We start from the raw sequence: 23,773 nt of genomic DNA, 5'->3' as shown, positions 1-23,773 counted from the left end.
AAAGCATCGGTCCATTTCAGAGTCACTGTTATCAAAAGATTCCCTAGCTGAGAACGATGCCAAAATAAACTGCTTCAGGTCCCACCTCCCAAGACTCTCAGGAATCCCAGCAGAGACTGATGAGTTAGATTTGGCACCCATTGTGTATTTTAAATATATTCTTTTTTCCCTCCGGGTCATGGATATTTAGACAGATGTGTTTAGAGACTTGTTAAAATTAAGGGAATGACAAGGTTAGCTCACTTTGTGTTATCTAAGTGACCAAAAAAGTATCCTTGCCACAGCAAGCAAGCAAGACATCAGGACCCAGCTGTTCTAGAGTGTGATGGAGTTTGTTTTGTTCTTTCTGTTATTAACAGGAACCATTCAGTGAAGGCGTTAGGACTCCTATTGCCTCAATTTTTGTATCATCATTCCCTTCTGACAATACTTTGTACCTTTATATTGCCTGAAATACAAAAGCCTGAGACTGAATTGGGCACCTGATACCATCAAACACCTGTGAAAATCCCACCCTTAATGACTACACCTTCATCTTTAGTGCTTCTGCTGGAAGCAAAGCTTTTTTCCTAAGCAGAGGTGTGACTCTCACTGCTGTGACTGCCAGAGAAGGAAAGCCTTTTAATTGAAGCATTACACCTGAATGACTATTATCCCTGCAGGAAAAAAAGGAAAAATTAAAAACCCCCACAACTTATGGGACCAACAAAAAACTAATGAGTCTATCTACTAAGGAGCAGCAAGAAAAGCATGTCACCTTGTCTTGTTTGGTTTGGCAGAGCTGGAACGCTCTTAAGAGATGAAGCTGCTACAACTTGCCTCACCTTCTTCCAGAGCCATGCAGCCTCTGCTGCCAAAAGCACTCTTCCATCGCAGCACATGCGGCAGGTGTCTGCCAAATGACAAAATGCAAACCTCCCAACAAGCAGCTGAGGGTAGGGTGGAGATTCCAGATAGAGACAAATCTATGTCCCTCAGGAGATCTGGAGCAAACTGATCAGTATAAGAAGTATTTCACTGCTAATTAAGTCTTGATCCTTTGGCTTCACTTAAAACAGTTTGAGAGTATATCAAGTTTGAGAGCAGGTGCTGACTAGTTTGAAAGCACTGGTCCATCAAATCAGGTAAGGGTTTTATATACAGAGATTCCCTTAAAAGGGAGACTGTAACTTGCTAAGTGATAGATATACCCAGGCCCTTTCAAGTATAATGCATTATTGACAGAGTTATAATGCTTCTGACTTACTTTTATTCCCCTAAACACTTGCAAAATTCCCCTCTGCTCTGAAAGAGCCTCCTCTGTCTCAAATTCTGTCCTCTTCACTTGTGTGTATGGAATGAATGCCGAAGGAGGCATAGCCAGGTGCAGCTCAGAAATCCCAGGAGTATTCACTTCTGCTCTTCCTGCCTTGGTTTGGAATCCAAATCTGAACATGGAAATCTGAACGTGGAAATCTGATTTTAGAGGAGATGACACCTCCATTCTGTCTTCAGACCTTTCAAAGGTTAGGAGCAGATGAATGCCTCATAGGTTGAGCATGTAGTACATCCTCTCCCCAGGTGCCAGAATCTTTAGAGGACTGGTCACTTTTTATTAGTAGCTCTTAGTTTCCATGGCTGATCAGAATGAAGAAAGGCCTAGGAAATGTGCAAGTGAAAAATAATTAGCTGCATATGCAGTGGGAAACTGAACTAGAGAGGTCATTAAAAATTTGGGTTATGTTTTTCTGTATCTGAAAAACTTCTTTCTTAATGATCTCTGTGCTGCAGAAAACAACAAAGCAGGTTAGAATAAATAAAAAGCTGTAACATGCCTCCTAACTGATATGGCTGCCTGAGGACAGAATGCAGAATGGTACAGACTTACAACAGCTTGCAGTGCGACCAACTCCAATTGTTTCCAGTCATAAGTTGCCTGAAAAAATCATAGTTGAAAGATATATCTTTCTCATAATTTGCCTTCTGAAATTTGGGTCTCTAAGGTTCACTTTTGAAAAGACTCTTTCTAGTGTCATAACACTGCATTCATGTGGCCAAAAGGATTCTGCACCTAACTCATCAGCTGAAGATAGAAAAATATTTGCAAGTATACCAGTTTTTCTTTTATTATTCCTTGTTGCATTGTTAGTGTTCTGGAAGTTAGTAGGCACTCTTTAAAATTTCTAGTATGCCTTCAAATTTCTGCTGCTCGTACTGATATTAGAACCTGTTAATGTACTGGAGACCAATACTGGTAGATGGATTTTCATTGTAGCAAGGTTTTAAGTCAGATCTTCCTTCAACTGCAGTCGTGGTGGTATGATTTCCAGCTTGCTTCCAGCCTCCTGGAACTTGGCAGACAGCTGACAGGTGGAATGTTCCTTGCTCTGGAAAGACAAAAGAAGCGCAGGGATGTTTTCTCCCATTATTATGCCTTGACACGAGAAATCTTTGCATGGATTTCTCTGTCCCTTGTACTGCTGTGGAGACACCCTTCTGTGGCTCTAGGTATGTGGTACTCTCAACGCTTCACGAGTTTTTTTTACATTACAGACTCCTGAACAGTTAACATGAGGCTAGTGGGCCAAGTTTGTGTCTAAAATAATAGTGCTGTATGGATCTAACTGGAGGCAAAATTTCACCCTGCAAGAGATAAACAAACTTAGTCCAATATGCCTTGTACCGGTCAGCATATCTGTGTTCTTCAAGCTCCACTAGTAATGTTTCATTCACCCTAACTGCTTGTGTTGATTTTGGAATGAGATCTCTTGGTGCCTGTGCTTGTAGTCATAGCTCCTTACTACCTGAATAAAGAAGAATCTTCCTAATTGGGCAGAAATAGTAAAAGGAGTTCATTTTCTATCGGCAAATCTGCTATAAGCTATCCATTAATGAGTTATGACAACTATACCTGCTGACAAGCATTCTACCGAGCTTAAGCATCAGAATTAAACAGAATTGCCCAGTATGTTGTGGGAACAAGAAGTGGTTCAAGTGTACTGTGCCAGAAATTACAATGTATCTCCAGAACATCCCTGTTTAGATCACAGAAAAACATGGCATCCATAGAGGTCCATTGTTGGACAGTATCTCTGATACAAAACCGTATGGATTCCTGAAGAAACTGGTCCAAAATAGTTTACCGGGTGAAGAACCTATGGAAGGCTCCTGAGAACCAATTTCATCTGGACCACAACTCTGCAGGCCTTATGTGACTGAGTGAATTAACCCACTGTTTTCAGCAGGGAAAAAGAAAAGGGGGTAGGGGGGCTAGTAAATTATGCAAAACATCCAACAACACTAGGCCACCAGTTGTGGTTGTTATACCTTTCATTTGCTCTTAATTTGGAACATTGACAGATTGTTAATGACATGATCCCAGAAGTAGAACTTGGGAAGGAAATAAGAACATAGGGCTGTTGTTGTGGCTCTGCAGTTAAATAACGTGTTTGTGATGTTTGTTTTTAATCCTGCTGTAGTTCCTTCATTCTCCAGCAGTGAGAAGGAAAGCTGCTCAACTTTTTTGTCTGTGGGTTTGGTTTTGGGATGGAAGTAAATGAGGTGAGGCTGCAGCCAGGGAAAGTGCACCTTCCAACCCAGCTGCTTTGAGGGAGGGCCCAACTTAATAGACTACTTCTAGCTGCAGAGCAGCCTTGCGTCTTTCCCCGAAGCCCCTTTTTGCCAAGGGAAACTAGTATGAGAGGTCACAGAGCAAGAGAGAGGCTTGATGCCAACCTGTAGAAACATAAAATGTATGTGGGTGAGGAGGTCTGAATCTCATATGTAATGACGGAAATGTGGAAAGCGATTTGGCAAGCCCCATGAAGGCATTTTCTAAGCATGGTAAGTAAGGTACCATTTCAGCACTATTACCATACACCCAGTAATCTGTGTTGCCCTGTAGAGTCTAGAATCTCCATGTGTATGAAAATAAATTATACATCCAAATTAGTGTTAGAGGTCAATATGCCTTTCTCAGCCAATAGTGCCTGAGGTTTTTGATGTTGATCAGGATGTGGATAATTTTCCTGTGAAGGCAGAATAATTGTGAGCTACTCTTCAGGTGCCAAGAAATAATATTTAAACTGTGGTTATTCTTATTCCTCAAAAGTTTCAACATATCTTTTGAAGCTGATGTGTTGGAGGAAGCAAGCAAAAATCAGGTCAGTTCTTCTGCAGTTCCTTCCTCAAAAGAGAAGAATCCCCACGTTGGTGTACATCAGGTTTTGGAGGAACCAAACAAGGCCGATAGAAAAGTTAAAGCAGTCAGCACTGTACCCACCTCTGTCTTCCGGCCTCTCTCTGGGATAGATATATGGCACCTCCAAGACGTGGCAAATGTCCAATTGCTTGTGAGGCCACGGCCCCACATCTGAGCTTGGAGCTACCAACTGGCAGTGGCAGCAGCCCTGTGCTGTCCGGGTGGTTACAACCAGCGTCTTTGAAGTTCTGCCCTTCAGCTATCTCCTATTGCACACAGCTTGTGATACATGAGTCTGTGTCCTGCAGCTGTCACCATTTAAGTCAGCAGGCATTTGAAGCAATGCTGGCCACCCCAGGGAAAAGGACAAGAGTTGAACAAAGTGTTCGTCTTCAATTAAACCATTGGGATGCCAGTGCAGAGTGTGATTCCCTGCAACTTTCTCCTCTGAGCCTTGTAATAGGAAAGAACAGAGGCAGCTGTCAAGGTCTGCTAGTTAGTACAGGTTTGAACCAAAGGGGAATATCAGTAATTGTGTCAACTGGTTTGTACGTGGGGCAAGCTGACTTTTTAGGCAGTGGTTTCAGGAAGCTCCAACTCCCCTTTACACTGGTGTCTTCAGTTTGAAACTGTGCTGCTGACTATGTTAGAGCAAGCCAGCAAGATAATGCCCAGGCAGAAAAACCAGCAAAGGGGTCTTAAAAAGCTTCCTCGTGGTGAGTCTAATTCAGCTCTAGTTTAAGGACAGTTCTTACTGAAGCCAGATCTGAAACTGCTGCTGAAGTCGGGTTGAAACCAGTGGTCCAGATCTTCATCTTGCATGACAGTATCTGGGTTGCTTTCAGCAGGAAAGACTTAATCACACAAAGAATAAGCAAGAGGAAAATATGACCCACCTGGCTGCTGAACCCATTAATCCTGGGCTGACTTAGACCAAGCATCTACTTTTTTTTTTTTTTGTCTTTCTTGCATATCAAAATGCCTGCCTGTTTAGAGCCACAACAAAAGCAGTAACAACAGACTTTGACACCTGTGTTTCCTCCAGCTGTGAGTCTCATCTTTTTTCTGCAAACCGCTTTATCTGCTTCAGAATGAGGGGAGAGTTCTCAGAATTACAAATGCCGCTCTGCAACAAATGGTCTCATCGTTTGCTTTATCTGTATAAGTATGTGCTTCTGGCTCTTATTTGTCTGTTTCCATGAACTTTACATGCTGCAGGGTATACCCCTGACTTACAGAGTGAGTTTGATACAAATTGCATAACAAAATAATTTACGGTGCAGGCTCACATGTTTTAATCCATGGTTATGTTCTTAAGGATCTGACTTTTTCTCTCCCTTGCCAGCTGTCCTCCCTTAGTGACTAGTGCTGATAACAGCCCTGCTGAGAAACCAAATGGCAGAAAGCAAATTGCTTTTTTTTTTTTTAAAAAAAAAAAAAAAAGGGAGGAGAGGGGGGTTGTTGAGCAAAGAAACAAAAAGGAAAAGAGGGTCAGAAAAAGTTATTCTAAAATTCAAACTACTTTAAGCATGAGTAACTAGACTGGCAATCTGTGATAAGACTGGAATTGTTGCCATTGAAATGAGTGGAAAATATTGTTGTCATTCACAGCAGAAGAGCAGCAAAGGAATTTATGGTATGAAACTTGTCTGTCTTCTAGTGCATCTGCATACACCATGTGCTGGGCCACTTGGCAGGCCAGGAGATTACATAAAAAAATCTTGGAAAGTCTGCTGTCTTTGTTTAATATATCAGAAACGCTGTTCTTCCATAACCCGAACAGCAGCTCTGTATTACAATTTTTAATACAGGGTAGGGACTAAACCCAGCAGAAACAAAAGCTGTCTTGCTTCCATTTCATGAACTTTCAAAAGGACACTGAGCACAGAATCAAAAAAATATGGTGGGCAGTAGCATAAGAGTAACTTCTGACCCGCACCTTACTTGATATAATGTCGTTAACAAGTGGACAACCCAAATAAAATCATAGCATATGGACTTCACGTGCTGTACCACAGCAGGAAAAATAGTATAGGTAGAAGAAAAGTCATTGCAAGGCTCCAGGGATCATAGCCAGGGAGTCAGAACATGGGATATAGTTGAAATCTCTTGGACAGCATTGAAAATCTTACCCTTAGTTTCAGTGAACCAAATTTAGGTCAGCCTGATCCACCTCCTTTCCCTCAGTGGGTCTAAGAGAGGAATTCTGTCTGGGTAGATGAGTCTCCCAACCTAGATAATTAATTATATTCATCTATTTTAATTTAATTAAAACAGGAATAATTTTACATCACAAATTAGTTGTCACTGTTTTATTTTTTTTTTAGTGTTCACATTTAAGTCAGCTGGAAAGATCAGATAGACTTGTTCATTTCCCTTTTTGCTTGTAATTGTTTTTCAGTCCACTTCCTGTTCGAGTTCTTATGCAACGCTATGTTTTGCTTTATATTTAAACTTTACTGTACGTTTTCAACAAGGTTATTTAAACTGTCTGATCCTGCAAGTTTCTCTTCTGTAGTCTGTGGTCTCCTGGACTTTCCCTTTTTTTTTGTTTTCGTAATTTTTCGGTAACTTCAAATGTGGAAAAGGGTTCACGGTTCTGGTTAGCATTTTTCATTTGGGAGATGTCTGACCTACAGTACACCATTTTATAGACCCAACCACCCCCAAAAATAAATATGATCAGAGAGCAGGTGATTAAATATGGAGAACTGCTATATCATCGTTTTGGGGATTAATAGGCAGCTTGTTACTCATTTAAGCCAGTCCTTAACAGCCTTTGTTCAAGTGTACAAAAAGGGTAACCCTCTATTCTGTAGTTTGACCAAAAAAAAACCCAGACTTCACAAATATACTTAGTTTACCCTGGCATGTTTGTGCATAAGTAATAAAAATCTCATTCCTGTCCTGGCTTCATCTTCTAGTCCCTTTATACTTTGCTATATAGAGTACAGAATAAATACCAGGCTCAAAAATATGTTTGTAGAGGCTTCATCATCTTTACATGACTGTTTATTAGATGGTTCTTCTCACAACTAACAGTAAGAATTAACTCATCAAAAGATATCAAGAGAAAGTTATTTGCATAAAGGATACTGGATGCACTAGAGCATCAGATAAGCTAATATTTTTAGAAAAAACATTAGCTCATGTATATTGAAAAACATGGTAAAATTTTTTGTCATCCCCTTACTACACCCAGTCCCAGAGAACCTACCTGATTTCATGTACTCTGTGATGGTATTGCATATACTTTTATAAGCTATACAGAGTGAGTTTAATTCCTCTTTAATCACATTTTTTTCACAATCTGAAAAATACTACTGTCTTCATATAGAATCCTCTGGAACAGGATCTGGAAAATATTTCCTATTCTGTATATTTATTTTTTTTACCATTTGAATCAAAACGTTATTGTCTTTTTATAGACCTCTGCATCAACATAATAAAAACACATACAAAAATCTTTGCTTTATAGGTGATGAAAGCAACTTTTTACAGAAGCATATGAGCTTTCATCTCATTTGAATTTTGTAGCACTTTTCTATAGGGATAGAGTCTTTGTGAAATATGTTACGAAAAAAGGGGATTTTCTGCCTGAGCTGTTTTCTGTCGGAGCTAGCTCAGATATATTGGTCTATGAAGATATTTATTGCAAAATACTGGTTTAGCATATGTTTCTGGCTTCTCAGCTGGTCTGGCCATCTCTAATGGGCAGTTGGATTGAGAGTTGTGCCTCTGGGTCTGCCATGAGGCTTGGCTGGTGCTGGACGTTCTGAGAATTGGCACAACGTACTTTCACATGCTGCAAAAGTAATATCTTGTGCTAATCCCTTATGGCATTTACATATTACACAAGACTCTCTTTACAGAAGAAAAACCCAACACTTTCCCATGACCATAGCTAATATACTGTAAATCTGTGAACTGTTGGATCTGTGAGCCACATCTCAGGATACTTTGTCCACCAGAAAAAGACTTGATGCACCAGGATGCTTTGTATCAGAGAGAAAAGCTCTGGTCTGGTTAAAACATTAGTTCTAGGTTTGAGAAGTCTGAGTTAAAATCTATGCTCATGTATTGACTGATGTGTTTCTAATTGTTAGGGCTCTACATAAATACAAACCCCAGACAGATCCTCTTGTGATAGACAGACAGTTCCTGAATTTTAGAACATCTGTCCTGTCTCAGTCTAGGGGTTCATTGAGTCCGCTATCCATGTGTCTATAAGCAGATGCACAGGGAAGACTAAAGACAAAGAAACAAGGAAAGGAACATAATTCCTGCAAGTACTCCCCAACATTTTTGGCTCAGGAGATTTCACAAATGTGATTTTTTTTTTTTTTTTCCCTTTTCTGTTTCATAACCCTAAATGCCTCTCTCTTCAAGGTCTTGTACAGGTTCTTTGTCAGCCCATGTAAACTTTTGCCACTCAGTATCCTTTCTCAAGAGTTCTGTAGCACACACAGCATTTATTTCTCTTTTATTTTTCTTGAGCCTCGCTCTTGCAAATTTCATTTGGTGCCCCTCAGCTCTCATATGGGAAGAAAATGGCAGTCAATTTTTATCTACTTTTTTGAAGACACTCTTTAATTTACTGCCCTCTGCCATGTGTCGCCTGCCCAGACTGTCTCTTTTCTAGGCTGACAAGTCCCTGCCTGCTCAGCTGTCCCTTTAGTGGAAACTCTTGCATAAGATGGTGGCTCTAATGCTTTTTCACTAGTGGGGATCTTGACAGAAGATTTTCCAGTAGACTTGTGTCTCTGTGTGTGCATGTGCACATTTTTATATTTACAAGTAAAATATATATATATTTACATTTATATATATATAATACACTGAAGGTTTAAGAGAACAGTATGCAAAACAAGAATAATATAGGATATTTATTCTAGGATAAATATAAATAGGATATTTATTCTTTAACTTGTAATTCAAGCAGGAGAACAGGAAAAATAGCCATTACCTTGTAAAGGATCTTGTATCGTGTGCACCTCCCTTGTGCCCTCTTTTTGCAGCTCAGCCTGACTGGCCACATACCCGTTTCTGTGGGAGTGTGAGAGCCATCAAAATGCCCACCGAGGGCAACTGCGCAGCCAAGCGAACACTCAAGAACCCTGTCATGCATTTGTTGAACTTGTCTTTCAACATAGTCTACTTTGTTCAATCCTTTTGAAGAGAAGGAAGGCTGAATTTCACAGTAAAGGAATAACTTGTTACCATGCACCTCACAAATGAAATCACAGGTCAGGCACGATGTCAGGGTCTTCTAGCTTTCTCCTGCATGCTGATTGTGCACTCACACTGAGTGCATCATATCAGTCTCTGTGACTTTGGGGACAACTGGAGAAATCCCCGCTGAAGGCTAGGGTGCAAGACACAATATACTTGTGATGCTGGTCTTAGTGCTAGTACATGCATGTCCATGCTTCATGTCCAAGGAAAATAAAACTCAGGAAGAATTTACAGGAGCTCTGGAGTTGTACAGTGGTAATGCTGTCCTCATGGTGGAAGCCACCATAATTCCTCACTTGGGCTCATCCTTGTTACCCTTGTCTGAGCATTGAACCTATCATTTTTGCAATGAAGTGGTAACGATGCACAGGGTATAAGAAGCGTGAGCAAACCATGGATTTATCCAGTGGCATAATGGTGTTCTTTGCTATGAACTGTGGAAGTTCCTAATATATGATTTATTTATTTTTCTGACTGCTCCTGAGTGTTGAATTGATGTTTAGAAAACTAGGCAATCCACAGTATTTGCAACCCAAGCAGAAGAAGCTAGACCCAGAGTGGGCAATAGTATAGAACATAACTTAGTGCACTTCAATGGAGCAAATGGATACCTGTTCTTTAATATGTAAATTATATTTTGACAGATAATTTTGCTTGGATCTCTGTTGAATTCACGTAAATTAATAAAGCATTTATGTAGCTGGATTTTGCTAGGAAAAGGTTATGTACATGGAAAGATCTATTAAGAGAAGGAGTAACAGCATGGTAATGAAGCACATAGAAATGGGGCTGATGTAGAATTATGGGAAGAATAAAGCTCATGTGGGGATTAGAGTAAGTCCTTGGTCAGCAGCTAATAGAGAAAGTCCTGTCACAGCTTGAGAAAGTCTTCTGAATATCCAGTGCCTCAGCTGCTTATGCCATTGCTACCACAGGCTCAAAGAATTTCTTTTTGGGCTTGCTTCTCCAACTTATGTTGCACCAACACTGAGGAGGGGCTGAGAGCTGGAGTTCAACAGCTCACTGCAGGACTGGGGGATAGCAGGGAACAGAGTTCTGTTTTTGCCTCCTTCCACATGTATTTATACAGCCATCTCTGCATGGCTGGCTCTGAAGCTGAAATTGCAAAAGGTATCCTGTCTTTGTTGCATCAGCGTTGCTTGTTTACAACGTGCCAAGTTTTCCTCTGCTAAAAAAAAAGATGGAAATAAGAAGAAAAGGGTTGCTGTGATCTGTAACTGCCCCTGTCCAAGGACTTCTCTCATTTTCTTTTTTTTATTCTTTCTCAAAACCAAATTACCAATATCGTAGTTTCTGATTCAGGAGTGCAGCCACGCTGAGATGCTGTCCCTTTTCCACTTTTTCACAGACAGAATGAATAACAGTGTGTACTTCCTTCAAAGAACGATAAATACATAAATTACTGGGTACTTAAATATTTTGGTAACAGGGCACCAGATGAACGTAAGTGCTAGTGAGATTATTTGATTATTTTGTCTCTTTTCTTCTTAAGTTCTCATTTTTATCTTAGTTCCCACTCCTGCACCAAGACTGGTATGTCTGTGGGCTGCCTAAACCTGATGTGGCCATCAGTGGAAATGAGGCCCTATCCTTCAAGAGTATGAAGTTCCTTAAGCTCAGGTTAAACTCAAGAAAGATCTAAGGAAAATTGTCGGTCTGAAATTATACACCGTTCCCCCAACAGTACAGTGATTTCCCAACCTATAACCTGAACCTTCGAGATAAAGAATCACAAGCTGACTTTATAATCCTTCTGAAGCACCGTGTTGACCAGATTTGGGTTACAGGCAGAGTAGAAATAACCGTCGCAGATGCAACTGCTCCACAGCTCTTTGCACTCCTTCATAGCAGAACAGATTGGGGGAGCAGATCACATGAATTCTTCTCATCTACTTTGGTGAAAAGTTTCTGAGCTTAGCTCAAACCAACTGCTTTGCTTTAGACAGAGATGGGGAACATTCGTACGGTCCGCTCTTACAGCTCTGATGGAGAGGCAATAAATCTCCCACAGAGGAGCACTAGCAAATTAGAGGGCTAACTAATGATACGTGTGTTTGCCCGTGGCCTTGGTCAGCGTGTATGGTTCATCTACACACAGAGTTGCTGTAGAAGTAACCCAGGCTTTCACAGCAATGTTTCTGTGCTCTCTGGTCATGGCAGTCCTCTTCTGAAGAGCCTTGAGCAGAAAAGCATCAAGACAGTGAGATACTGACTTTGACTGATGCTTCTGAGCTGATTTTTTGTCAAACACAACCTTAAGCCCAAAGCCAGGAGAGTTTATCAAACCACAGAGATCTCTCTGAGAAGTAAAGTTCCTCTGTACTAAACTAGAGATCTATTTTCTAGTAAAAAATACATTCTGGAAATGCAGAATGGCAATTTTACCTCTCCCTTGAAATCTTGTCCTTAGTCAGGGTAGGAATGATTTCAGCTAAGGAACACGTCCTCTCGCAATGCTCGACTAAAAGTATGTAAAAATACATGTCTGTATGTTTTTTATCTCCTTCTGCTTTAGTTTAACAATAACCCAGCATACGACTCCCTTAGTTGGCAGACTGCTTACATGAAGTCTGCCATTTCTATTGCTGACACATCTCTTACTTTTTACTCCTCCAGACTGGAGCATATTTAATTAAACTTTGCAACTTCAGTATGAAGTTTAGGAAAAAATAAAGATAGTGTTCATGGGGGGAAAAAGGAATTCTTTTAAAGTCAGATTCATTAACTACTAGGCTATTAGAGTGAGGGTCACTTTGCCCAGACTGAAATAACTGGATCTCCCTAATTGCATTTTTTGGAATTATTTCTTTATTTCAAACATGTTATGCTTGTTAGTGATTTAATATGGCTGGAAGCACAAATTAATTATACCTGGCAGCTAATTGTAGGAAAGTTAAGGTGATCGATGTTTATGCTGTTTTTTTAATGTCTACCTTTAGTTTACATACTTGGATCGGTTCCCTACCAATCATGAATAAATATTTACTGCTTACATGTTCCCATGCAAATTGGATTAATTTTAGCATATTCATGGAAAAAGAAGATCACTGCCTATCCTCAATATTAAGTCAGCTGAACAAGCAAAGTTATTTTATTTTTTCCCCCTGCTTAAGTAGTGAATGAACTGGATGAAAAATTCAGCCCATGTTTGCTGATCTCAAATGGTTGGGGGGCATCCAGCATATTTGGATGGATGGAGGTAAAGGTAATCAAAGAACTGCCCAGGAAAGCGACTCTTCCTGGGGCCCTAACCTTGAAGAATTTCAGTTAAGTACTGCTCAGCTAAATGGGATGGTAATTGGATAAACAGGGTGGTAAATGTTTGATTTTGGATATGGACAGAACTCAGCACATTCCTATAGGTTTTTCTCTTTATAGCATGTCATGCAGCCTTCAGATCCTCTCTGTCACCACTGAACTTTGCATCCTGTGGTGTAAATGTGCCACAACTTTCATGCCACAGACTCTCCTTTCTCCCCATTTCACTAGCTGCCATTTCAGATGTGATGCAAGGAAACGGTCCTGAGGACCTCTAATAGGAGAGGGGAAGTAACTTTTCATATATTCCCAGCATTTTGTGTCATGTTCCACTCCCTACGTGCTGACTCTAGGCATATGGACAACTGATCCCATGTGATATTGATTATTTTCTCCTAGCCAGGAGGGAAGTCATTCGCAGTGCTGCATCCTGATGCCCTCTGAATGCGAAGTTGTATCGCTTTCAGGGGATTGCTTCTCTTTTTCCAGTTCTCCTAACAATATGGGTGGGTCATCCCTTACTGAAAACTGCATAGTTGAGAAATCCTCATCTGTGCATTTGTCAGCTGAACTGAATTGTGGAATAAGCCTTGAAGTGAAAGGCCTTTTTAGTCAGAGATGTGACCCTTTCAGCTTTTTTGGCAGATTAATCGGTTGTAGGAATGCTATTCCTTTTGAGACAGCAAGTTGCTGAGGGCTTGTGCATTGTTCTTGTGCCATAATACAGTATCAGGAACAAGCTGAAAACAAAGGCACAGGATTCAGGCAATGCTATAGCGTGAGAGCCATTAACCAGTGCTGTAAGCTCTGCAGTGTAGAGGCTCTAGAAGTTTTTTACACAGAAGTCTGTTCAGACTGGGAAAGACGCCATCTTGTAACAACTTTTGGATGTTGAGCACTTTGAGAACAAGACACTGTGCACAGGAGCTTTATGGGCCTAATTCTGGGCATCAGGACTTGAAAATCTTAGCCAGAATGCTGAAACCACCTCAGAAAATACCAGGATTTTGTATCATCAGTCAGACTTACCTTTTCAATGACTACAACAGTTGGATATAAACTGTATTTAGTTCCTTCCTGACGTCTTAGAGGATAGATCTCTAGGCCAGTGGGAGAAAGAAAAGAAACAGATTGAGGTTTTTGTTTTGAGCTCCTTAGACTTGATCTTGGACACCACCAGATTAATAGCAACACACAGCAAAAGTTCAGCTCTCTTCCTCCAACTGGGGGACATACTGTCGGAGTCTTAGAGATTAGGAAGATAAGATATAGCCTGAATGATGTTGTGCAACTCAGCAATGAAATGGTCACTGTATCATCACTTCCAGCCTCCTCAAGCCCCAGAATAGTAAATCTGGCCACTCTCTGAGTGCACATGAGTAACCTGTGCATACGTACGTGATCAACGCCTGTTCAGCTACTCCAGTGTGTCCTGGACACGCCAGATTCACCGTGCATGCACTCCAGGAGGCTCAAATACCTCCTGTGATGTCTATGCCTCTGAACTCCTGGGATGCATCAGAGACTTCTGTGATATGAAGTTGATTTTTGCATGGTTGGTGGCCGTTTGTCTGGGATTTCCAGATGTTCCAGCTGCTAATTGTCTGGAAATCTGGTGGAATACTGCCCAAAGCAGTTGAGTTGGCAGGCTTGAGATGTCTTTTACATGTCTAATTAATGTAGTGTGCATGTAAAATGTCTTCCTGTGCAAAGACGACCAGGAAAGAAAAGTATGAGTTATTAGCAAAGGCAACTAAAGTAGAACCTCGGTTCTTTGTGAGTCTCGCAGGCCTTTATTGGCCTTTATTTTCACATTTCTTATACAAATTCTATTATTCTACCAATATGCAATAACAAATATCCAGCAAGTGTGTGTACTTGTGTTTACATGATATGCTTCATGTTTTTAATTTTTATTGCGTGCATTTCAAATGCAGTTGCTGCCTTGGCACCATCACGATCCTTGTCCTTTTGGAGACATGTAAACTTTGTCTTGTGAGGCTTTGTGGCCACTCATTACCTCAGGCTGAACAGACTGAGAAAATCTATCACAAACATGCCAGAGAAGAGTCTACACATTTTTTCTGAGGCTGCTTCTACTAGGAGAAGTTTTTAGATCACATGCTAAGGATACAGCATTATGTCTGTGTGCTGTTTACAAAGGGTGATTGGAAGCTGCTGCTCAGTAGTTTTTTGCAGTTTTCTGCCTTTTTTTTTTTTTTTTTTTTTTTTTTGCAACTTTGAATTTTGAGGCCTATGGTGACTAGAGTAGTTACTCTGTCCGTTTCTCTTCTGCTGTATACTAGGTGACAGCTTAGTGATAACCTGAAAGAACACAGAAGATCCTCACTGATTACCTTTGCAAGTGACACAAGACTGGAAGAACTAAAGATTATGAAGAGGCAGGCGATAGAGAGCTTTCTGCCTGAATTGATAAGGTAGGGGAAATTTAATGATTTGAATGTATATACAATCAGGACAGGAAGAAGCATGAGGGGACAAGTATTAAGACTATGATGACAGAATAGGAGACTATTCTGGGAAACCGTAAGTACAGAACTTGGTTGAAATTTTCTAGATAGACAGTAGAAAACAACTTCCTTGTGTAACACCATCCATTTAACTTAATGTCCTTTTAAGATGTTAACCATTGTTGGAATTATGAACAAGGAAACTTAAAGTACAAACAGGGAATGTCATAGCAAATATAATTGGGAATTCTCTGCAGCAAGGACTGGGATGGTTATTGCTGATGTCTTTTGTTTGTAGGCCATTATGAGATTCTGACGTTTAGAAAAGAAAAAAGGTGAATCAACCCTACATACCAAAACTCTCAAAGTGGCACTGCAAGGTGGTGATTAGTCTGCCATTACAGATCTATTTTTTCCATTATTTGTAGTAGCAAAGAATTTAATTTAGGATTTCAAGTTTAAAAAAAGTAAATGGAGTGAAATTCCTCTAAATGCCAATCTTATCACAATTTTCAGGATGTTTGCCAATTTTATTATATTACCACATGCTCAGCATGTCTTATTTTGGAGTCTAGAATAAAAGTCTCTTTTGAAAAATCTAGAATTTCAGACAATTTCCATAGCTGCAAGAATGCAGGCCCAGAACAGGACAGAAACTCTGCAGTAAAACATGACCAATACATGCTCAGTACAGAGAAAGCTTGGTGTAGAATTTTTCTTTAAAAAGTATTTCTAAATTATTCCAAATGCCGGAATGTTGGTTCTTTGGAAAAAAATGCAGGGCAAGTAATACTGTGATCATGATCTTTCTGAAAATTCTAGCTGAAATGTATTGCAATTAAAAAGAGAAAACAGGGGACTGCATTTTCATGGCAAGCTCTGTTTTTTTCATGGCTCCCATTAAAGTCAACAGTGCCTTATCACTGACTGAAAACAAAAGAAGTGGGCTATATGAAAGTGCAACTGAAAATCCTATCCTACATTATTCTGGAAGTGCTTCTTTGTGTTCCAAAGCTGCTGTATTCATGGGGTGTGTTTCATAAGGGCACATTCATAATTTTGTTGTGGGAGGTCAAGAAGGGGTAATCTAATACATGAGCAGCAAAATTTTGAAGAAATGGGATCTTTCTCAAGTGCAGTTAAAATGGTTTGCATGACAGAGATGCTAAACTAAAGAAATAGAGAATTTAGAATCTTCTGGTACAAGGTAAAAATTTCATTTTATGAATAAACTTTGCAAAAATCTCTGTCTTTAAAGTTACCATCTGTAAATTGAGCTGAAATGTGCATTTTCAACCACAGATTTTCCTAGTGCACAGTCATGAACTACTTCTTCAGCAGTCTACAGAAATGAACAAAAATTGCACACTGTCTTCTAGGTGACTATATAAATGCATTGGAAAGGAGCTGTGAACATTAGCACATACTTTCTGTGCTTTAATCTATTGCACTTTGAGAGTTTGTAAGCAAACAAATGCTTTTTCTAGTATGCTGGCTTTGAAAATTCATTCTGTATCTGTAGGTGAAGCTGTCTTTTTTTCTTACTTTATTCTCTTGTTGCTCTTTTGTCCACATGGGGAAAGAAGAGGTAAAAACATTTGATTTTGTTAATTTATTTTAAAGTAATTAAAAGTTATTCTCCGTAAAAGCAGTTGTAATAGAGAAAAGTCAGCCAGGTTTTTCTGTACTTTTGCAATGGAAAGGTTGGGCTGAATTTAGACCCTGTAGTCCCTGGCACAGATCACCCGGAGCTCGCTGGCGATGATGGCTGGTATTAGATGCTGGCATCCCCTGCTGGTGCAGCTGGCAGTTATCAGCATTCCCTGCCTGGTGAACTCTTGCTGTGGGCAGTCTGCTTTCATCTAAGCCTGCTCTAGTCTCGGGTCTGGAGGGCTGCGGGGTGAGCACCCACAGCGGGAAGCTTATTGTCCCCCTGGGAGCTGTTCTTGAGGTCGCTTTTGCAGCCACGAGGGTTAGAAAGGTGTCACAGCTCTTCTGGAGCGGAGAGGAGAGGGTCTTGTAATGAAGGGACTCTAAGGAGTGGGGGCTGAAAGAAGACATCAGGTATCACAACATTCATAACGAAATCAGGCAGGTTGGCAGTGCTGTTTGCTCTCATCGCAGTGGTTGGCTGAAGCTGGGAAAGCCTGTGGTTTCTGTTACATGAAAAAAAGAGGCTGCTCAGCCTTACTCAGGCTGAGGTAAAAATGGTATCTTTTTCCACTTGCTGTCTTTTGTCTTTGTGTATGGGTGATGGCTTTCCTTGTAGGAATTCTTGTTCCACCCCCATTTTGGCACGCTGCTGAGCGTGATTTACTCCCCACTAACGATGCGTGTGCTCCTGGAGCTGGCTGTGCATTAGCCCTCATCAAGGAGGAGGGAATTGGTTTAATTCCACCAGCAAGGGAGGTATAGTGCGCATCTGACTGCAGTTTGGTATTTTTCTTAAAATGAGTGCCTGCTTTCCTATTGCTTTACCTGCCCATCAGATAGGATCTGCCAGGCCTGGACTTGATGCATTGTTCTCCTGACAATATAGTCAATTCAGTAGCTAATGCACGCGTAAGATGAAAGCTGAACATAAACACCTCTGCCAGATACAGTATACATTTTAGTGCTCTGCCAGCTACCAAGGGACCATACTTTAGAGTATTCAAGTCAGGAGTTGTAGGAGTTGCCACAATATTTCTCTGTGCCAAGGGTCAGGTCTTTTAATCTTCCACAATAATAAAACTACATTTGCCCTCATGAAAACAAAGGGACGTAGTTTTGCTCCAGTAAACATGCTTTTAAACAGTGGAGTTCAACTCATTGTTGGCACCTGAATGCGCAGCAAGAGAAGAAATTAAATTTTTAATATATATTGTTAAATCAACATGAATGAAGAAGAAAACAAAAGCAGGCAAAAATGAAGTAACTATCAAATGGGAAGTACTTAAGGCTAGACTTATGTTTCAAAGCATGAATTGTAATATGTGTTTAAAATAGGACTGTTCCTTTATTCTCAGCATGTGGGTTACACTTTGAATATGGAACAAGAATTTAGCCTTTTTCAGAAGCTGCATTCTTAACAAATTATTCTTAAAATGAAACTGTTTAATGAAACTGCTTTTTAAGTGCCATGTAAAACCATGCATTATTAACAGGACACCATACATAATACAATATAACCCTCTGCACGGTAACAATAGTTCCTCTAACTCATTCATACTCAGTTTTGAACTTTACCACTTTTACTTTGGAATATAACGGGCTTGGCATTGTCTTTGCTGGAGATCAGTGACAAGTATAAAGTACAATTATACTGGCAAAGCCTCAGCTCTGGGAAGTTCATGGCGTTTTGCAGAAAGCAGGTGGGCGAGCAAGGCGTACACTGCAGGGCAGATTGCACAGCTGTAAGATCCGGAATTCCCCTCAAAAGGATCGGCATGTCTTTGAAAATGAATTCATCACTGAAATAAAAGAGATTTCTGATGCAGAGGGTGAAAATGGGGTTTGATCAGTTTCAAATGAACTTTTTTTGTTTTTGTTTTGCCTTCATCTCCCTCTTTTTTCCCCCTTTCTCATTCTCTTTTCCCCCAAAATTCATTTTCAAGATCTAATACAGGGGATGTTTTCACCTTTAAAAGGTTGTATGAGACTGTTGCAAGAAATTCTTCTGTGCAACCTGCTTTTCTATAAAAAACACTGGGAGCTGAATGCATCTGGAACATTAGATTCAGGAAACACCATTTTTTCTCAGTATCTACGAAGTGCATTCATCGATTATTTTTTCATTAGAATGCTTGCAATAGATTTCTGTGACTATTTTTCACTATATATTTTTGTGGATGGTGACAACATGCTGCACAAATTAGGAAGAATGGCTGCATGGCATTTAATGCTCAAGCAGTTTGTAAGGGACTTGCAGGTTTGCAATCCCTATCAGGATTTGTCACTATGTAAGTGCTATGTAGTATTCTGAACTGCTAATTCACTAGCTGCATGAATGAATATACTGAGATTTTAATGCCAGATTTCTCCTCTTATATTCTTGAACTTATCTTTATCAACAGTTAGAACCTGAGTAGATTCCCTTTCCAACAGAAGTGCTATAGCTTTCTACCCTCAGAAACTACTGTAAATGGTATGTAGTGATGTTAGGCTATGTGCAAACCAATGAGCTGCCAAATGCTTCCAGAAGTTCTTGTTTTATTTTGTGATATCAGTGCCTTCTCTGCTCTTGCTGATCAATGTGAATAGTTTCTGGCAGTGAAAGTCAGCCAGAAAAAAATATTTCACTTTTGCATCTGATAAAAATTTTATTGCCATATCTAGTTCCAAATAAAACTCCTACTCTTTCAGCAATTCCTGAAAAACACAAATTAATTTGGGTTTGAATAATACCCCTAAACTATTAAAGCTGCCAACTGAACAGGGAACAGATAATTAGGAGATGACAACAGACAGCACAAAGGCAAGAGAGGAAAAACTGGAACACAGCTAGAGAGCAACACTGGCCATCTAATCCATTAACGGCCTCCTATAATTATGTTTTGCTTTTGCATTAAACTGGTATAAACACAGAAAGACGTTACTGATGTTTTAATCTCCAGGAAAAGAAATCTCCTCTTGCCTAACAGCACGCAGCACACACAGAAATATGACTTCAATTAGCACTACCGTAAATTTTAATTTAGCACTTGGTAGGAGCATTCAGCAATGTATATCTGAAATAGGGGCTGATGCTCCACTAAGGATATTCCACACTGTTATCCCATTGATCCCTCAATTCATATTTGTGGGGTGAGCAGGAGGGGGAGGATTTACGAATTTAGAGCTTGTGAAAAATGCCAGAGGATTTGTTTCCCCAGGTCTTCTGCACCCATTTCTTGAGCTGTTTTTTGACCATTACCAAGGTGTCACTGTCAGCCAAGGTGTCCTGTCTGGCTGCTGTGTAGGCTGGGTGATGCTGCTGGCAGCGGTGCAGGCTCCCTCCTGCTGCCCACCCAGGCACATTGTCCCTGGCAAGTGGAAAGTGCCTACGAGCAACCCAGCGTCCGATTTCCAGTGGCTGCCATATACTGCCCTTGAAGTTAGATTTTGTCCTGTGGACACCCATCTGCTCCAAGCATGCCGGGTGTCCACTGTGATTGGTGCTGTTCAACGGTGATTTGCAAGTTCTCCAGCTAAGCTTTGGTATTCAGCTCCACCATGGTGCACTGGGTTCTTTTTTTTGTATGGGAATATGTCTCATGAGTGGGACACAGGTTTAGTTCTACTAGTCAGCTACAACACTGGAGCTTGGGTTAGCACATTAGAGCACCAAGAATTTATGTTTGTTGCTGTTTAAAGTTATTCCCTGGTGGCAGTGCTTATTTGTGTTTAAACTGCAGATGCCCGTGTTTATACAGTTTACATTGTTTAAAATGTCACTATTATTTGTTTTTAAAAAAATTCTGCTAGGTTTGGCATAGTGTATCCTGTAATTTATTGTACAGCCCTGTGCTATGCCATTTTAGTGAGAATCTTGAAACAGGGCCCTATGTGTTTTTTCCTCTTTTGCTGTTTGTTCTGCTCTTTAATTACATTCATGTCAGCTACTTTGAAGTTAATGAGACTGTTGGGATATGTAAAAGAGAATCCTGTATTGATTTCAGTCCTAATATCTTATCTTTGCATCTTTCCCTTCCTGCATGTAATGTGTTCTGACTGAGTCACATTTGCTCACATGTTGTGATGGGTTTAATAGCTTTGGCCTGACATAGGGCTTTATCATACAATCCAAAAGTAAAAGGAAATAAATAAACACAAAATGCAGTTCCGCCTTCTCATTTTCTCATTAAGCCTGTTACATAAGGATTATAATTTATTAAAGTTGATGGGTTCCATACACATTCTAGGTTATCAAAAATATTTTTTATTATTTCTGTGTAAACAACCCTTATCCTGACTTCTTGTCTTCCTCCCCTACTCAGAAAAATGTGAAGAGAGTAGTATAGGATATGGCAAGCAACAGGCATGAGGTTGGGATGTACATCAGTCTACGCTAAGATTCAAGGCCAAGTTAGAACTTGAGTTTAGGTACAATACAAATGAAATATTTAATTGTTTTTGAACCCATTGGCTAGAACCAAGTTCTTAGATACTGTCAGAAGATAACAGAAGATGATTCGCTAATTTTAAGGGTATAAGTCTTCTAACGCCAGCTGTTCACTTAAATGTTTTGGTATCTGGAAAGGAATTTTGTAAGTGTAGCTAAGCCATCAAATTTCATATGTATATATTTCTTTTCCTTTTTCTTTTCCTTTTTCTTTTCCTTTTTCTTTTCCTTTTTCTTTTCCTTTTTCTTTTCCTTTTTCTTTTCCTTTTTCTTTTCCTTTTTCTTTTCCTTTTTCTTTTCCTTTTTCTTTTCCTTTTTCTTTTCCTTTTTCTTTTCCTTTTTCTTTTCCTTTTTCTTTTCCTTTTTCTTTTCCTTTTTCTTTTCCTTTTTCTTTTCCTTTTTCTTTTCCTTTTTCTTTTCCTTTTTCTTTTCCTTTTTCTTTTCCTTTTTCCAGCCCAACTCAGTAAATAATTGCTTTGTGGTTTTGGAGCAGTTTCTGAACTTGAACCCTCTGTGTAAGCTCAAGTTCCAGTGTTCAACTGCCAGGTGGAAATCCCAGTAGAAACGTTACCGAGTAACTAAGTTTTTGCTCTGTTCCAAGTGCTTTTTCTTGGTTTTGTTTGGCAGCCCAGAACTGCCAGGGACCAGGAGCTCAGCAGACATCCGTTCTGCTCCACAATTTGATTGACCAACTGGAGTCAGTAAGAACTAGTCGCATATTTTTAAATGGAAGTCTTAGTATGTTGTCCTTCAGTTTTACAAGGTTATTACCTCCACACACACCTTCAAAAAAACTATCCACTTACATTCTAATTTTGTCCCATTTATAATAAAAACTGTGATACCAGACTGTTTGGACCTATGTAAGAAATCTGTTCTGGCAGCAAAGCACCATGGTGTTCAGCTTGGTTTGAGTTTGCATGGCATTGCCAAATTCATCCAAAATTCTGATTAGAACATAACTCAGGCATCAAAATTTCATACTGTTTCCTACCAGAAGGTTGAATTTGTCTTGGATATGATATCAGGTCATTTACTTTTTTTATTAGTGCTGAGCATGAAGTGTGTAATGATACTGGAGGCCACATTTTCCTTCTAATATTTTGTACAAAGTTGACCACAAGGCTTACTGTGCCTTCATAAATGATTTACTTACATTATCTGTGTTAGATAACTCTTGATCTCCTGTAATTTTGTTTTTTTTTTTGCACAAATAGGTAGAAGTTCTTTGCAATATTGACATCTAAAAAAGCTAAACCACAACAGATATGTTATACCCAAAGTTTGAAAGAACTAAGCGTTAAGTTCCTTTCTTTAATCTTCCAGTGGCATCTTCAGCTTAACTTTTGTCTCTGCTGCCTTGAAAATCTTTGTTGTAGTTCAGAAAAGTACCTCAAAATGTCCTCAGTGAAAGAGGACAACCTGCTTAAAAGTGAATGAGAGAGGCAATAGTTCACAACTGGATTTAAAATTATGTGCAAGTCTCACCTATCTTAATATGAATGTGCAGTTTGACTTCTGATTACATCTGGGAGAAGCTACCGAGGAAGAACTGTTGCAGTAGTTAGACCACTGCCTTGCAACTGTGGAGACGTGTGATGTGTTCCCTGTTTGTAGCCTAGCCAGCTCCAGAAGTGATTCTAACAGTAAATCATATCCAAACTTCTTCATCTCACATCAGGTTGCTGCACCTACCAGCCTCGGATGTCTGAATTTCTGGGCTGCAGCTGGAAGGAGGAACCTGCTGTCTTGCAGCTGAGTGTGGTATTGGGTGAAAATTTCCATTGCTGCTAATCGACCATGCACAGTGTGGCTTCTGCCTTTGTTTCATAGAAACATGCCTTTGGATTAGTTAGGATATGACACAGGTGCATCTTCTAGTGTGAAAGGGAAGGAAATAAGAGTGGGATGGCAAAAAGGGAAAGGGAGAAGCAGGAAAAGAGAAACATCCTGTTTCTTGACCACACATAAGGGATTTGGAAGAAGGCTACAGATTTCAAAGTGAAGGATGTTTTGGGTGTATAAAGGTAACCCTCAGGTGTCTGCAGGTTCTTTACCATGTGATCCCTTCAAAGCTGCCATTCAGAAGAAAGTCAAAGGCTTCCTTTCTAAATCCCCCCCATCATGTTTCCATGCATTGTCCATCTGCATTGAGGTCTGTCCACAAAAACACCACTTTCAGGTCTTGATTCTAACACTTCAACCCCAAGCAATGCCAACCTTGCTGTGATCCCGTAACATTTTGAGAAATATTGTCAGAAGGGCTGTCCAGAGGTTGGCTAAAGCAAACTCATTCATTGTCCATTCATCACCATTCATTAGTCACTTCCTTTTCCCCGTGAATATGACGCCTTCCTCCAGCAAAATGAGGAAGTTTCAAATCCCAGAATAAAACCAATATCCATTGGAAACCAGGGTAAGGGGCACTATATTGCTATCTACTAGTGTTTTGAGCCAAAAAATTCCACACAGTATTTCTACAGAACCATACTGTGTCTTCAGTGGAAGCTGTGTGATAAGTCCGGT

The 23,773-nt window shown here is 40.0% G+C and overlaps 1 long non-coding RNA gene across 2 annotated transcripts in view; it reads left to right on the top strand.

Moving 5' to 3' along the window:
- The window catches only part of LOC121069107, a 115,916-nt gene that overhangs the window by 59,312 nt on the left and 32,831 nt on the right, over nucleotides 1-23,773 (top strand). Inside the window, exons 9-10 of one of the 2 annotated variants that reach the window (XR_005819263.1) lie at nucleotides 360-888; nucleotides 15,001-15,132. This is a non-coding gene — a long non-coding RNA (uncharacterized LOC121069107). The remainder of the gene's footprint in view (nucleotides 1-359; nucleotides 889-15,000; nucleotides 15,133-23,773) is intronic. The other variant, XR_005819264.1, reaches the window with a different exon arrangement.

The sequence above is a fragment of the Cygnus olor genome, chromosome 4, assembly GCF_009769625.2.
Source record: "Cygnus olor isolate bCygOlo1 chromosome 4, bCygOlo1.pri.v2, whole genome shotgun sequence".
Classification (NCBI taxonomy): domain Eukaryota; kingdom Metazoa; phylum Chordata; class Aves; order Anseriformes; family Anatidae; genus Cygnus; species Cygnus olor.
The sequence above is the reverse complement of the archived record's forward strand: the minus strand, read 5'-3'. Positions and strand labels throughout refer to the sequence as shown.